The sequence below is a fragment of the Oncorhynchus clarkii genome, unplaced genomic scaffold (assembly GCF_045791955.1).
Source record: "Oncorhynchus clarkii lewisi isolate Uvic-CL-2024 unplaced genomic scaffold, UVic_Ocla_1.0 unplaced_contig_2599_pilon_pilon, whole genome shotgun sequence".
Taxonomy (NCBI): domain Eukaryota; kingdom Metazoa; phylum Chordata; class Actinopteri; order Salmoniformes; family Salmonidae; genus Oncorhynchus; species Oncorhynchus clarkii.
The window spans coordinates 22,501-30,114 of NW_027259491.1; positions in this window are offsets into that span (position 1 = coordinate 22,501).

Consider the following 7,614-nt stretch of genomic DNA (forward strand, 5'->3'; position numbering starts at 1 on the left):
TTGTGTTGCCGGTCCGTTGTCAATTGGCCACGTGGTGCATTCTGGGTATAATTCCACAAAGAGCACACTCCTTCAAGGAGTCAACAGGAGTCAACAGGGGTAAAACCCCAAATTAGCATGAATGACATGAATAATATTGTTTAGCTTTGAAATCATGACATTACGTACTTTTCGAGGAAAATAGGCAGGTTTCTCAACTCATACCCTGACTTCTAGAAGGAATTAGGGCTGGGCGATAGGGCCAAAATATTTGATGGTATTTTATGTTTTTTGAATAATAAAAGCTCTACATTTCCTTCATGAGTAGTGAGTGATCCTAGGGTGCTTTATGAGTAGTGAGTGATCCTAGGGTGCTTTATGAGTAGTGAGTGATCCTAGGGTGCTTTATGAGTAGTGAGTGATCCTATGGTGCATTATGAGTAGTGAGTAGTGAGTGATCCCAGGGTGCTTTATGGGTAGTGAGTAGTGAGTGATCCCAGGGTGCTTTATGGGTAGTGAGTAGTGAGTGATCCCAGGGTGCTTTATGGGTAGTGAGTAGTGAGTGATCCCAGAGTGCTTTATGAGTAGTGAGTGATCCTAGGGTGCTTTATGAGTAGTGAGTGATCCTAGGGTGCTTTATGAGTAGTGAGTGATCCTAGGGTGCTTTATGAGTAGTGAGTGATCCTAGGGTGCTTTATGAGTAGTGAGTGATCCCAGGGTGCTTTATGAGTAGTGAGTAGTGAGTGATCCCAGAGTGCTTTATGAGTAGTGAGTGATCCTAGGGTGCTTTATGAGTAGTGAGTGATCCTAGGGTGCTTTATGAGTAGTGAGTGATCCCAGGGTGCTTTATGAGTAGTGAGTGATCCTAGGGTGCTTTATGAATAGTGAGTGATCCCAGGGTGTTTTATGGGTAGTGAGTAGTGAGTGATCCCAGGGTGCTTTATGGGTAGTGAGTAGTGAGTGATCCCAGGGTGCTTTATGGGTAGTGAGTAGTGAGTGATCCCAGGGTGCTTTATGGGTAGTGAGTAGTGAGTGATCCCAGAGTGCTTTATGAGTAGTGAGTGATCCTAGGGTGCTTTATGAGTAGTGAGTGATCCTAGGGTGCTTTATGAGTAGTGAGTGATCCTAGGGTGCTTTATGAGTAGTGAGTGATCCTAGGGTGCTTTATGGGTAGTGAGTAGTGAGTGATCCTAGGGTGCTTTATGGGTAGTGAGTAGTGAGTGATCCCAGGGTGCTTTATGGGTAGTGAGTAGTGAGTGATCCCAGGGTGCTTTATGGGTAGTGAGTAGTGAGTGATCCCAGAGTGCTTTATGAGTAGTGAGTGATCCTAGGGTGCTTTATGAGTAGTGAGTGATCCTAGGGTGCTTTATGAGTAGTGAGTGATCCCAGGGTGCTTTATGAGTAGTGAGTGATCCTAGGGTGCTTTATGAATAGTGAGTGATCCCAGGGTGTTTTATGAGTAGTGAGTGATCCTAGGGTGCTTTATGAATAGTGAGTGATCCTAGGGTGCTTTATGAGTAGTGAGTGATCCCAGGGTGCTTTATGAGTAGTGAGTGATCCTAGGGTGCTTTATGAGTAGTGAGTGATTCTAGGGTGCTTTATGAGTAGTGAGTGATCCTAGGGTGCTTTATGAGTAGTGAGTGATCCCAGGGTGCTTTATGGGTAGTGAGTGATCCTAGGGTGCTTTATGAGTAGTGAGTGATCCTAGGGTGCTTTATGAGTAGTGAGTGATCCTAGGGTGCTTTATGAGTAGTGAGTGATCCCAGGGTGCTTTATGAGTAGTGAGTGATCCTAGGGTGCTTTATGAGTAGTGAGTGATCCCAGGGTGCTTTAGGAGTAGTGAGTGATCCCAGAGTGCTTTATGAGTAGTGAGTGATCCTAGGGTGCTTTATGAGTAGTGAGTGATCCCAGGGTGCTTTATGAGTAGTGAGTGATCCTTGGGTGCTTTATGAGTAGTGAGTGATCCTAGGGTGCTTTATGAGTAGTGAGTGATCCCAGGGTGCATTATGAGTAGTGAGTGATCCTAGGGTGCTTTATGAGTAGTGAGTGATCCTAGGGTGCTTTATGAGTAGTGAGTGATCCTTGGGTGCTTTATGAGTAGTGAGTGATCCTTGGGTGGAAACACATATATTCTAAATGATGTCAATGGGTCTTTCTCCATTCTGAATGTTTTATATTGTTCAATTCAACTTCAACTAAAAATTATTTCCTATATTTCCATCAATTTATCAATTTCCTGCACTCATTTGAGATAATTTCCACACACTGCCACGTAGGGCTGCACTATATTTGCAACAAAAAAACAATGCCTTATTTTTTTACTTGCGATTTAGATAAAAACACTTGGATGAACTGTTGGAATCATGGAAATATAATGTTTATTATAATTCTATAGTTAGAATATAAACAATAGTGGGCACTTTGAATACAGTGTTTGACATGACAGCGAATGAAAATCCCAGAGTTATTGTGACAGGATAGGAACCAAAGTGATGGTCAGTGTTTCCTCGGGGACCCTATATACTTTGGCGACATTAAAATGTTTCTTCATGTAGCCAACATATTCATGCTTCGACTATTCCTCTTTAAATTAGAAGATACTGTTGCACAAACAACATGCTGATTTAGGCTTTGTTACGGATACAGGTATCCTGTGTCTGTGTGTATCCTGTGTCTGTGTGTATCCTGTGTCTGTGTGTATCCTGTGTGTGTTTCTTTTCTCTCCTTCTCCCCTCACAGGTGAAAATCATTACTCCCCAATCAGTCAACAATCAACCCATCAATCAGAAGACACACCTCCTCCTGTTTCCTACCCTATCACAGTTCCTTCCCCATGGTTTAAAAACCCCATCATTTGTTTGTTCAAGAGAGCTCAATCTTTGTAATGCCATGTTAGTAGATAGCTGTTCTTGATAGATTTCAGTAGCACAATCTCTTTGTAAATGCCATGTATGTAGATCTCTCTCTTTGTGTATTAATTAACCTCTTCTTTTGTTTGAGCACCTCCAAATCACTTTGTCATCTCCTGTGAGTATTGTTTTTGCTTATGGTGTTTGCTGGTGGGAAAAGGGGGAAACCAAGACAAGTCGCCCATGGGCATACACTACCCGTAGGTGAACTTTTGTTAAATACACTAGTTAGAACTGGGCGGACCACCCACTGTATTTTGGTTAGTTAGTTAGCTGTTGTTGAAATAGGCTAGTCTAGCTTAGGGGTGTTTTTGCATATTTGTTTCTTTCCTTGGGTCCAGCTCAGCCCTTTTTCCTGCTCCCCCCCCCCCCCCCCCCCCCATTACCGTGTGTTTATAAATAAACCCTGAGTTTGACGGTATTATTTCGGTTGTCGTGGTTATTTCGTTCACACGTACTTTGTCACAATTATAATTTACATGAGTTATGTTACGGGTCTCACTACCATCCCCCCCTAGACTGTCGGGCCAAAAGGGATTCGTAACAGGCTTACACCAGCATTGGTATCAGGCTGTATCAGCTATCTACGTTTGATCTGACTCAGTACTTTTATTAGCTAGCCAGCTAACTTGCGATTAGCATTAGTGGCTAACACGATTTAGCTAAAACTTGCTAAGAAAAAACAAACTAGATGTTTGCTGATTTAAGAAACGCATACTAATAGTGTAATTATAGAACGCTAGTGGATTTATATTAAGAAGCAAAGTGGAAACAACATTATTGTCATCAACATTTAATGTACTGCATTGACCATGCAGACTGAATGCACGTGTCAAAGACCCCAGCCACCCCATAGACTGTTCTCTCTACTACCGCATGACAAGCGGTACCGGAGTGCCAAGTAGGACAAAAATGCCTCAACATTTTTTACCCCCAAGCCATAAGACTGAACAGGTAATCAAATGGCTACCCGGACTATTTGCATTGTGTCCCGCCACTCCCCCAACCCCTCTTTTACGCTGTTGCTACTCTATCATATATGCATAGTCACTTTAACTATACATTCATGTACATACTACCTCAATTGGCCCGACCAACCAGTGCTCCTGCACATTGGCTAACCGGGCTATCTGCATTGTGTCCCACCACCCGCCACCCACCAACCCCTCTTTAGCTTCTGCTACTCTTTGTTCATCATATATGCATAGTCACTTTAATCATATCTACATGTTCATACTACCTCAATCAGCCTGACTAACCGTTGTCTGTATGTAGGCTCGCTACTTTTATATCCTAGCTACTGTATATAGCCTGTCTTTTTACTGTTGTTTTATTTATTTACCTACCTATTGTTCACCTAATACCTTTTTTGGACTATTGGTTAGAGCCTGTAAGTAAGCATTTCACTGTAAGGTGACACAAACTTTGATTTGGTCAAGTAACAACAAATGCACCCCTTGAGTGACAGAGAGCGAGGCTAGGTCTGTGAGGAAAGCCACTTGGAATCAGAGCAGAGAGGGATGACTCAAGTAGAGGTATAAACAATGAAAATGGACGTAAAACACCACACAAACCAAACATTCAAATACCGCTATAGAAGGTAAAGTAAAAACTCAAACCGGTCCGTGCATCAATACCGGTATATACTAAAATATGGTATACCGACCAGCACTAGATTGCGTGGCGATTAGCTTAGCAACTGTGGGCTCCTGAGTGGAGCAGCGGTTTTAAGGCACTTTATCTCAATGCAAGAAAAGTCACTACAGTCCCTGGTTTGAATCCAGGCTGTATCACATCCGGCCGTGGTTGGGAGTCCCATAGGGCGGCGCACAATTGGCTCAGCGTCGTCCGGGTTTGGCCGGGGGTAGGCCGTTATTGTAAATAAGAATGTGTTCTTAACGGACTTGCCTAGTTAAATAAAAAAAAATAACTAGTGAACGACCGATATTGGCCTTTTCTAGTTTTCTAGTTCATTCTATAGCGGCTTTGCCAATAGTCCTTCAACATAGCAAAACTACTACTATGCCAGCCAACATTCACCTCCTGAGCCATGAACACTGCACAATGCCATCATTGTAAATAAGAATTTGTTCTTAACTGACTTGTCTAGTTAAATAAAGGTTAAATAAATACAAACTATATATACTTTATTTTTTTTAAATGAGCACTGCACAATGCTGAGTTATGCATGCAATAAGCAAGCTAACTAGCTAAGCAGATAGCTATCTGACACGTTAGCCAAGACTACGGATAACTAACCCTTCATCTGTGGTGTTAGCTAGCTATGTTAGCTACAATGCTAGCTAGCTGGCCAGGTAAACATGGTGCCAAGATATCAGATAGGAGCTAATAGCCAACATAGCAACAAGCCATCTGACTTGCGGTGTAACCACAGTTTCTAAACCTCTTTGGTGTAAATTAGCTATTTACTGGTATGCTGACCTGACCAGTCACAATTGTGTCTGTAAATTGACAGCTGACAGTCGGATTAAATGATTGCCGTAAAAGGGGGAAGAAGGAAGTGTTTTAAAATGCCTAAATAAAGATTGGCAATAGGTTTAGCTAGCTAAGAATCTTCCTGCATGTTTATGGACTAAGAAAGCTGTAGAAGCGTTCTCACTTCTCAAACTATGGGCAGATTTAAGTCATTCAGACAGAACTTGCATCGTCGTTAAATCTTTTTTTTTTTTTCTACCCTCGCTCTATAGTCAAACTAAAAGCAGTGCCTATATGATGTCCTTCCATACAGGCTTGACATGGAGTGATGCTTCTATGTAAACGTTGTTGACCAGTAGGCTAGTAGAAGTCCCACATGGAAGGAATACAGAATGTCATCTGTAGCACCTTAGACACTGGTCATCCCAAACAAGCTCAAATACTCCCGTTGAATATGCATTCACCTGTATTGTGAGTAAGCCGTTGCCATCTTAATTTACCCAGTTTATCAAGAGATTTACCATTCAAATACAATTATCACCAATATGTTGTTAGGTTGGTAAAAACAAAGTCAAATGTATTGTTTGATTGAAAAATAGATGCATTAATGCATAAATGGCTGTCTGGAAAATGTTATCGTAATTGTTTTTAAATGTAATGATATTGAATATCTGTCATTGGCCTCCTTGACCCCCCCCCCCAAAACTGGTATCAGCCCTAAAACATCCATATCGGTCGTTCTCTAATGACAATGTGAACTTGATTGGTCGTTAGTCTGCTGGTCCGGTACGTTATACATTCCTCATTTCATTGGTCAATGAGTTTCCCCATCTCCTAATTACTTAAACTATTTCTGGGGTGTTCCACAGCCGTTGTCATGGATACCCAGCTTCTTGGCAGAGAGAGGCCGCCCGGTTGCAGTTAGTCGATTAATAGGGACTGTGTAGTGAGTGTTCTCACACGGAGAACGGTCTACATAGGTTTAGTGGTCACACACACACACACTCATGGTTACACCCAATCTTTGTTGTGACTAGGGGAGTGGAATTTGGTAGGTTAAAGTGGGTGGGTAACAGGGTTTCCATTAGCTGGTAATAGCCGGCTTTTGTTAGATAAAAAAAATTAGAAAAGCTGATAAATAAAAATGTTGCCGGCCAATTGTCCAGGAGGAGAAGAAGAAAAACCCTTTGAAGTAATGCCTGTTAGCCTTATTCATTAATGGAAATACCACTTGACTGGTCATTCTTATCGGTCTATAGGTGAATTAGCATAACTTAGTAGAATTACATTTGTATTTATTATGGATCATCATTAGCTGCTAACAAGGCAGCAGCTACTCTTCCTGAGGTGTATTATGGATCCCCATTAGCTGCTAACAAGGCAGCAGCTACTCTTCCTGAGGTGTATTATGGATCCCCATTAGCTGCTAACAAGGCAGCAGCTACTCTTCCTGAGGTGTATTATGGATCCCCATTAGCTGCTAACAAGGCAGCAGCTACTCTTCCTGAGGTTTATTATGGATCCCCATTAGCTGCTAACAAGGCAGCAGCTACTTTTCCTGAGGTTTATTATGGATCCCCATTAGCTGCTAACAAGGCAGCAGCTACTCTTCCTGAGGTTTATTATGGATCCCCATTAGCTGCTAACAAGGCAGCAGCTACTTTTCCTGAGGTTTATTATGGATCCCCATTAGCTGCTAACAAGGCAGCAGCTACTCTTCCTGGGGTCCAGCAAAATTAAGGCAGTTTATACAATTTTAAAAAACATTACAGTTACATTCATAGATTTCAAAACACACTGTGTGCCCTCAGGCCCCTACTCCACCACTACCACATATCTACAGTACTAAATCTATGTGTACGTGTGTGTATAGTGCGTATGTTATTGTGTGTGTGTGTGTGTATACATGTGTCTGCGCCTATGTTTGTGTTGCTTCACAGTCCCCGCTGTTCCATAAGGTCTATTTTGTTCATGTTTTTGAAACCTAATTTTACTGCTTTGCGGGTGTGTACAGTATATTCCTTATCTTATCTATCACATGCATACAGCATATAGCATATAGCCTTAGAGTGGAAAATCTGCCAGACAGCACAAGAGCTGGGTTGGGGTAATGTATCTGTCAGTCTGAACACAGTTTGGTAGGTTAAAGTGGGTGGGGTAATGTATCTGTCCGTCTGAACACAGTTTGGTAGTTTAAAGTGGGTGGGGTAATGTATCTGTCAGTCTGAACACAGTTTGGTAGGTTAAAGTGGGTTGGGGTAATGTATCTGTCCGTCTGAACACAGTTTGG